This window comes from Manihot esculenta, chromosome 15 (assembly GCF_001659605.2).
Source record: "Manihot esculenta cultivar AM560-2 chromosome 15, M.esculenta_v8, whole genome shotgun sequence".
In the NCBI taxonomy this organism is placed as follows: Eukaryota; Viridiplantae; Streptophyta; class Magnoliopsida; order Malpighiales; family Euphorbiaceae; genus Manihot; species Manihot esculenta.
Genome location: NC_035175.2, coordinates 26,613,312 through 26,622,707, shown reverse-complemented (window position 1 = coordinate 26,622,707; position 9,396 = coordinate 26,613,312).

Below are 9,396 nucleotides of genomic sequence, written 5' to 3'. Positions count from 1 at the left end.
GGCACTTTCGGCGGCAGGTTCGGCGGCCGAAAGTCCCTCCAGAGCCGAAAGTCAAGCAGGTTCGGCGGCACCTTCGGCGGCCGAAACTCCCAGACAGAGGCGAAACTCATGCATGTTCGGCGGCACTTTTGGCGGCCGAAACTCCCAGACAGAGGCAAAAGTCCTCTTTCGGGGGCAAGCTTCGGCAGCCGAAGGCTGCTCCCACAAGAGGGTTCGGCGGCCGAAAGCCCTTTCGGCTGCCGAACCTGGTTTCTCCTGAAGGGCAGAAACTTGGTTCAAACATGCACAAATGCCTCAAACTCATGCCATTATGCATTTAGCTCAACCAAAACATGCATACAAGCTCCTAGGGGTCTCAAACTACCTTAAACCCCAACTACAACACATCAAGCAACACAAATCCAACATACATTGATCAAAACATAACGTAAACTCAAAAACCTAACTATAAGCTAAACATGCATTCTACCCCAAAGATCTTCATAAAACTAACTTTAAACATGCAATGAGCTTAAGATCGGCTCTTACCTCTTGAAGATCGAGAGAGAGACGACCTAAAACTCGGAGGTGGGAGAGAGTGGGTTCTTGAACCTCCAAGCTCCAAAACTTTGCTCAAAAGCTCAAATCTTCAAAACAAAGTTAAAACAGATGAAAATCTTGAAAGATCTAGAGGAAAAACATCAAAGATTGGTGAGGGACGGCGGAGAGCTCACCTTGGCCGAAAATGGGGAAAAAACTCGCCCGTTTTCGGCTAAGGGACCCTTTTATAGTGGCTGGCCAGGCCACGTTCGGGGGCCGAACGTCCCTCCGCATGCATGCCATGTTCGGCGGCCGAACTTGAGGTTCGGCGGCCGAACCTGGACTTCCCTCACTTATGCCTTCGGGGGCCTAAAGCACACCCGAAATGCATGCATGTTCGGCGGCCGAACTTTGAGTTTCAGCGGTTGAACCTGAGTTTTCCTCCAAGGGTGTTTTTATTCAAAAACTCATTTCCTCTTTACTTAATATCATCAAAAACATTAAAACATTTCATGAAAACATGGTTTTACCCTTCTAGAGGTCTCCGACATCCGAGATTCCACCGGACTGTAGGAATTCCGGTACCGGAGTCTAGCCAGGTATTACATTCAGGCAGTAAGAAGTGGGACAGAGGGCCCAGGAAGTCCAAAAAGAACAAGTTCTGGAACAAGATCAAGTCAGGTCTGGGATTAGGAAGTGGCTCGAGCTCAGGTGCAGACAATGCAGTATGTATGAAGTGTGGGAAGCCACATAAGGGAGTATGTCGGTTTGGGACGACAGCCTGCTTCAGATGTGGGCAGGAGGGACACATGGCACGGGAGTATACTAGAGCAGCTTTTGTGGCACAGTCTCAGTAGACAGCTTCTGGTAGTGTGGCTCAGCCAGTAGCTCTAGCCGCGACTCAGGCCAGTGGCAAAGGCAGAGGGAGAGGGGCAGCCTGTTCTTCAGTGGGTTTCAGGGGTGAAGGTCCATCAGCTCCAGTACGGATCTTCACGATGACTCAGTAGGAGGCGAACACATCTAATACCGTGGTGTCAGGTAATCTCATCATTGGTTGTTCAGATGTTTATACCTTAATAGACCCTAGTGCATCTCATTCTTTCATTGCTCCTAGAGCCGTCGAGAGGTTGGGTTTGATGGTCTCTGAGTTAGAGTGTCCCCTATGGGTCAGTGGACCCAAGTGTGACCCGTCAGTGGCAGAGTCAGTCTGCCAGTGTAGTCCAGTTTTTGTTGAGGGGAGATGCCATTCAGCCGATCTTGTGGTTCTAGATTTGACAGATTTTGATGTCATTCTAGGGACGGATTGGCTATCTACCCATGGTGCTACCTTGGACTGCAGAGACAAGATAGTCAGGTTCAGAGGACAGGATGGGTCAGAGGTTGTCTTCAGAGGAGACAGGAGGGGTACGCCTAGAGGTTTGATATCAGTCCTACAGGCTCGTAGGTTGCTCAGGAGGGGTTGTCAGGGTTTTCTAGCTCATGTGAGAGAGCTGGATAGTCATATTAGAGAGCCCGCCTCAATGCCTGTAGTCAGAGAGTTCTTAGATGTTTTTCCAGATGAGCTGCCAGGTTTACCACCTGCTAGGGAGATAGAGTTCGAAATTGAATTGATGCCTGGAACCAGACCGATCTCTATCCCTCCCTACAGGATGGCACTAGCAGAATTGAAGGAGCTTAAGGAGCAGTTGCAAGAGCTGGTAGATAAGGGCTTCATCCGACCGAGTACCTCACCTTGGGGTGCTCCAGTGCTATTTGTGAAAAAGAAAGATGGATCCCTTAGACTTTGTATCGACTACAGGCAGTTGAACAAAGTCACTACCAAGAATAAGTACCCATTGCCAAGGATCGACGATCTATTCGACCAGCTAGTAGGAGCAGGTTGTTTCTCCAAGATAGATCTGAGATCCGGGTACCATCAGCTGAGGATAAGAGAAGAGGATGTGCCGAAAACGGCGTTCAGGACCAGATATGGGCATTATGAGTTCCTTATAATGCCGTTCGGGTTAACCAATGCCCCTGCAGCATTCATGGACCTCATGAACAGAGTTTTCAGTCAGTACCTGGATCACTTTGTTATTGTCTTCATAGATGATATCTTAGTGTATTCTAGGAATACAGAGGAGCATGCCCATCATCTGAGGATAGTCTTGCAGACCTTGAGGGAACACGACTTGTATGCCAAGTTCTCCAAGTGTGAGTTCTGGTTGAGGAGCATCTCATTCTTGGGGCATGTTGTGTCAGAAAATGGAATCGAGGTGGACCCCAAGAAAGTGAAAGCTGTAGCTAACTGGCCTAGACCCACTACAGTGACAGAGATCAAGAGCTTCTTGGGTTTGGCAGGTTACTACAGGAGGTTCATTCAGGACTTCTCTAAGATTGCAGCTCCTATGACCAGACTGACTAAGAAAAACCAAAGGTTTGTTTGGATCGACTAGTGTGAAGAGAGCTTTGAAGAGCTAAAGAAGAGATTGATGTCGGCACCGGTGTTAGCTCTGCCAACTAGTAATCAAGACTTCACTGTTTTCTGTGATGCGTCCCGTGTGGAATTGGGTTGTGTGCTGATGCAGAATGAAAGGGTGATTGCTTATGCTTCTAGAAAGCTGAAGAAGCACGAGTTGAATTACCCTACACATGACCTAGAGATGGCAGCTATGATCTTTGCACTCAAGATGTGGAGGCATTACCTTTATGGGGTTAAATGTGAAATGTTTACAGATCATAAGAGCCTGCAGTACATCTTGAGTCAGAGAGAGTTGAATCTGAGGCAAAGGAGATGGGTAGAACTGCTTAGTGACTATGATTGTAAGATTCAGTACCATCCGGGTAAGGCGAATGTTGTGGTAGACGCCCTAAGCCGAAAATCACTTGGTAGTCTATCTCATATTTCAGCAGAGAGGAGACCAGTGGTGAGGTAGTTCTTCGAGCTCATTAATGAAAGTTTGCAGTTGGAGTTGTCTGGTACAGGTGCTTTGATAGCCCAGATGAGAGTAACACCTGTGTTTCTGGCGCAGGTGGCTTAGAAACAGCATGAGGACCCAGAGTTAGTGAAGATTGCCAGGACTATTCAGTCAGGCAAGAACGAAGAGTTCAGATTTGACAACAAGGGGATCCTCCGCTATGGGAATAGATTGTGTGTACCAAATGACGTGGGTCTGAAGGGAGACATTATGAGGGAAGCTCATAATGCCAGATACAGTGTTCACCCTGGAGCCACCAAAATGTATCAAGATCTGAAAAGAGTTTATTGGTGGCCAGCTATGAAGAGAGAAGTGGCACAGTTTGTGTCAGCCTACGAAATATGTTAGAGGGTGAAGCTGGAACATCAGAAGCCGGCTGAAATGCTTAACCCACTACCGATTCCAGAGTGGAAATGGGAGATTATCGCTATGGACCTCGTGGTGGGGTTACCAGCAACGTCCAACAGATTGGACTCCATATGGGTGATTGTGGACAGACTGACTAAATCTGCTCACTTCATCCCTATCAGGAGTGGCTATTCTGTGGACAAGTTGGCGCAGGTGTATGTTGATGAGGTTGTCAGGTTGTATGGGGTTTCTGTTTCAATAGTGTCTGATAGAGGACCCCAGTTCACCTCCAGGTTTTGGCAGAGTCTGCAGAATGCCATGTATACCAGATTGGATTTTAGCACTGCTTTCCATCCACAGACTAACGGACAGTCAGAGAGGACCATCCAGACTATAGAAGATATGCTCAGAATGTGTGTGCTGGATTTTGGCGGTTCTTGGAGGCAGCATCTACCTTTGGTGGAGTTTGCCTACAATAATAGTCATCATGCTAGCATAGGGATGGCTCCATATGAAGCTTTGTATGGAGGGAAGTGCAGGTCACCTGTCTGTTGGGAAGAAGTTGGAGAAAGGGCCTTGGCAGGGTCTGAGTTAGTAGAGATCACCAGCAGAGTGGTACCCATAATCAGAGAAAGGATCAAGACTGCCGTGAGCAGACAAAAGAGTTATGCAGATATCCGCAGAAGGCAAGTAGAATTTTAGGAGGGGGATTTGGTATTGCTTAAGGTGTCTCCTATGAAAGGGGTGATTCGGTTTGGGAAGAAAGGTAAGCTAGCTCCACGGTACATCGGACCCTTTGAGATCTTGCAAAAGATTGGGAATATATCGTACAAGTTGGACTTACCTGTTTCAATGGAGAGAATCCATCCGGTTTTCCATGTTTCCATATTAAGGAAGTTCGTGTCAGATCCGGGCAAGGTTCTTAGCGAGCCTGATATGGAGATCCAAGAAGATCTCACCTATATTGAGCAGCCAGTACGGATCCTAGACACCCATATCAGAAAGTTGAGAAACAAGGAAATCCCGATGGTGAAAGTCCTTTGGAATCATCACAACATCGAGGAGTGTACCTGGGAGACACGGGAGTCTATGCTCCAGCAGTATCCTCATCTCTTCTAAGGTGAGTATTATGTGTTTTTATTGTGTGTTTATGTTTTATGCTATGCCATGTTTGTTTGGTGAACATTCGGGGATGAATGTTCTTAAGGGTAGAAGAATGTAATACCCGGCTAGACTCCGGTATCGGAATTCCTACCGTCCGGTGGAATCTCGAATGTCGGAAACCTCTAGAAGGGTAAAATCATGTTTTTATAAAATGTTTTCATGTATTATATGATTTTAAGTAAGAAAGAAACTGAGTTTTGAATGAAAAAGACCATGGAGGCATTTCCAGGTTCGGCCGCCGAACCTCAAGTTCGGCCGCCGAATATGGGATAGTTTAGGGGGGCAAGTTAGGCTTTCGAAAGTGGTCCAGGTTCGGCTGCCGAACCTCAAGTTCGGCTGCCGAACTTGCATGAGTTTTGGAGGCACTTTAGGCTTCCGAAGGTGGTCTGGCCAGCCCCTATAAAAGGCCCCATGGCCGAAAACGGGCGAGCTTTCTCCCCTACTTTCGGCCAACGGTGAGTCCATGCTCTCCCACGGTTGATTTTGATTATTTTCCTCAAATCTTTCAAGTTTTAACGAGTTCTAACTTGGTTTTGAAGAGTTTTGGAGCTAAGATCAAGTTTTGAAGCTTGGAGACCAAAGGAGCTAGATTTCTCCCATCTCCAAGTTTAGATCGCCTCCCCTCTCGGTCTTCAAGAGGTAAGAGTAGATCCTTAGCTCATTTCATGTTTTAAACGAGTTTTATGAAAGTTTTTGGGGTAGAAATGCATGTTGAATATTGTTAGGGTAATGTATGTTGTTCGAGTTGCTTTATGTGGTTGTGTTGGGGTTTAGGATAGTTTGAGGCCCCTATATGCTTATTTGCTTGTGTATGCATGTTATAGAATAGCTAAATGCATGTTTGAATGGTTTGGGAGGCAAAATGTGCATTATGAGGCTGAGTTCTGCCATTTGGAAGAACTCAGGTTCGGCAGCCGAAGGGACTTTCGGCCGCCGAACCTGCCTGTGGAGGCAAGCCTTTGGCTGCCGAACCCTGCCCCCAAAAGTGGACTTTTGGCTCTGGAAGGAACCTTCGGCCGCCGAAGGTGCCGCCGAAGGTGCATGACTTTCGGCTCTGGAGGGACTTTCGGCCGCCGAACCTGTCGCCGAAAGTGCCCTGTTCAGCCTTCCTTTGCATGATTTCTATGATTGCTTTAAGGTGTTTTAGGTGGTTTTTGGGGAGTATTTTAGAGTCATGTTCTTGTATGTTTGGTCCTTCATCTGAGTCCACCTGTGTAGGTTCGGACCCGAGAAACCGAGGACCCCAGCAGTGAGTTAGCTGCTTCAGTGTCTTTCCAGAGCTGGCCTAAGGTGAGTAGAATAACTCTTATATTTCAAAGTAAATAAATCAGTTTTGAGCATGTTCATGCATCACGAATGTCATGAGATATATTAGGTTGTTTGCATTAGAATTCACGAATATGTTGCATTGCATAATATGATGTTGATGCGGATGAACATTGAATGATCCATTAGCCCTCGTATGTTATGACATGATATAATGATGATATGATATGGAAGTCCAGGTGTGGCCTGCACTACGCCCCTGGCACAATGTAAGAGAAAGTCCGGGTGTGGCCTGTACTACGCCCCCGGCACGAATGGATATGTATGATATGTTATGTGTAAGAGAAAGACCAGGTGCGGCCTGCATTACGCCCCTGGCATGATTGGATTGTGTAGAGGGCTAAATGGTGACAAGTCCATCCTTAATGTGATTTGTCTGTGATGTGATGCATTTCATGAAAGCATGAATTTTAAATATAATGTTTTATTATTCTGCTCACTGGGCTCTAGTAGCTCACCCTGTTCCCATCGCCCCCAGGTTTGCAGGTACGGGATAGATCAGGAAGTCATCAAGAGTAAAGTTATGTTTTATGTAATAGCTAGCTGTGGACATGAGAAAGACATTGTAATGTAAAGTATAGTTTTATGTAATGTAATGATGTCTATTGAAGTTTAGAGTGTGCTTGACCCTAGTATGTTGGTTAATCCCTTTGTACATGATCTATAAAATGTTTTGTCAATGTTTATATAAACCAGACTTTATGTATGATATGTTACCCCATTGGAGCATTTGATGAGGGCTCAGGGGATCTCACCTATGTTGAGCAGTTTGAGCGGATCGTAGATACGCCGAGTAGAGGAACAAGGAATTTCCGTGGTGAAAGTCCCTTAGAATCACCTCAGTCGTATTTAGTGTGCTTGGGAGACCGTGAGTTTTTACTCCAATAGTACCGTGTCTCTTTTATGTGTTATGTTATGTTATGTTATTGCTTAATATGCATGTGTTAAAGGAAGAACATTCGGGGACGAATGTTTTTGTAAGGGGGGTAGATTGTAATACCCGGCTAGACGCTGGCATCAGAATTCTTACTTTCTGGCGGAATCTCCGTTGGAATCTGGAATTCGAGGATGTCGGAGGTTTCTAGAAGGGTAAGAGAAAGGTTTTTCTAAATGTTTTTAAGTGTTTTAAGGTTTTGAAAGAGAAAGGACTTGAGTTTTGAAGAGAAAAGACCAAGGAGGCTTTGGCCAGGTTCGGCCGCCGAAAGTGATGTTCGGCCGTCGAAAGTGCCTTAGGTTTGGCCCCCGAAACTCCAAGTTCAGCCGCCGAACGTAGCATGGTTTTGCATGCAGCTTTGGCTGCCGAAGGAGAGGCGGTTGGCCACCTATAAAAGGCCCTTTGACCGGAAAAAGGGGGAGGTTTCTCTCCATCCCTGGGCTAAGGTGAGTTATTGCTCTCCTTGGATTGTTTTCATGGTTTTTCTTCAAATCTTTTAAGGTTTTCATGAGTTTTCTCCTTATGTTGAAGAGTTGTGAGCTTAGAGCAAGGAGGTGGAGCTTGGAGACTTTTGGAGCTTAGATCTCCCTATCTTCAAGTTTGAGGTCACACCAACTCTTGTTCTTCAAGAGTTCTTCAAGAGTTCTTCAAGAGGTAAGTGTATATCCTCAGCTTTTACAGTGTTTTAAGTGAGTTTTATGAAGGAAAAGTGTAAGTTTGCATGAGCTTGCATGGTTTGTATAGTTTTGGCTTATGGTGATCATGAGCTATTTGTATGCTAGATGAGTTGTTTTTGGGGTTTTGAGTTTGTTCTAAGCCCCTATGTGCAAGAAGAAGTGTTTGTGCATGTTTTAAGAGGTTGGATGCATGTTTTGGAAGTTTGGAGGTTTGGTAGGCTTGTTTGTGCATGAGGCTGAGTTCTAGATGAACTCAGGTTCGGCCCCCGAAAGTAGTTTCGGCCGCCGAATCCTTGTGGAGGTGGTTTTGGCCGCCAAAAGTTGCCCCCAAACTTTTGGACTTTCATCTCTGGAAGAGACTTTCGGCCGCCGAAGGTGCCGCCGAACATGCATGAGTTTCGGCTCTGGAGGGAACATTCGGCCACCGAACTTGCCGCCGAAAGTGCCCTGTCCAGCCTTTCTTTGCATGTTTTTCCATGCATGTTTGTGTTGTTTTAGGGGGGGTTTTGGGGAGATGTTTAGAGTTATGTTAGAATGGTTTGGTACCTCATCTGAGTCCACCTGTGTAGGATTGGACCCGAGGAACCGAGGAGGCCCCAGAGTTAGAGTTGGCCCAGAGTTAGTCCAGCAGTGCTAGAGGTGAGTGGAATGAAACTAAACTTCATGTTTCAATATGAGAACTCAAATGCTTTTAGCATGTTTCATGCATCATGATATGAAATAGGTTGAGTGCATTAGTATACACTAATATGACACATTGCATTATTCTATGCTTGTACGGATCAGACATAGTTTGGATTCACTAGCCCTCCGAGTAAAGTCCTGAGGAGACCTGAGAGGGCCGGGCACAGAGCACCACAGGGTGCATAGTAGAAGTCCTGAGTAGCTCCTTTGCGGGCCGGGCACAGAACAGAGGGAATTTTGAATCTATCCGTCTGAGATGGGTGATTTACTTGTGATGTGATGCATTCCATGAGAGCATGTTTTATTAACATGTTTTATTTGTTCTACTCACTGGGCTAGTATAGCTCATCCCTCTCCCTTAACCCCAGTTTTGCAGATTCAGAGTGAGCTATGGGAAGTCAGAGTCAGCAAGAGTAAAGAGTAAAGTTTTGGCTGTATGTAATAGAGTAGTGGACATGATGTAAATTAAAGTAATGTATGTACAGTTATGTATAGACATGTTTTAACATGTATTGTATTCAGAGTTATAGTTTGTGCTTGGCCTAGAGTGTGGATAATCCCTTTGTACATGGATCATGTTTCACGTTTCTTAATGAGAAATGTGTTGAACCAAGTCTGATGTAGTATGTTGACCCATCTAGAGGTGGTTCTATGTTTTCAGGCATAGTGCATACAGGTCAAGCTTGGTAAGTGAAAGAAAAGTTTGAAAGAAAAGAGTTTTAAAGTTTTTCAGTAAAGCAGTTTTAAAGGTAAAGCTTGATCATGTATGGGATTATTCCAGTAGGTC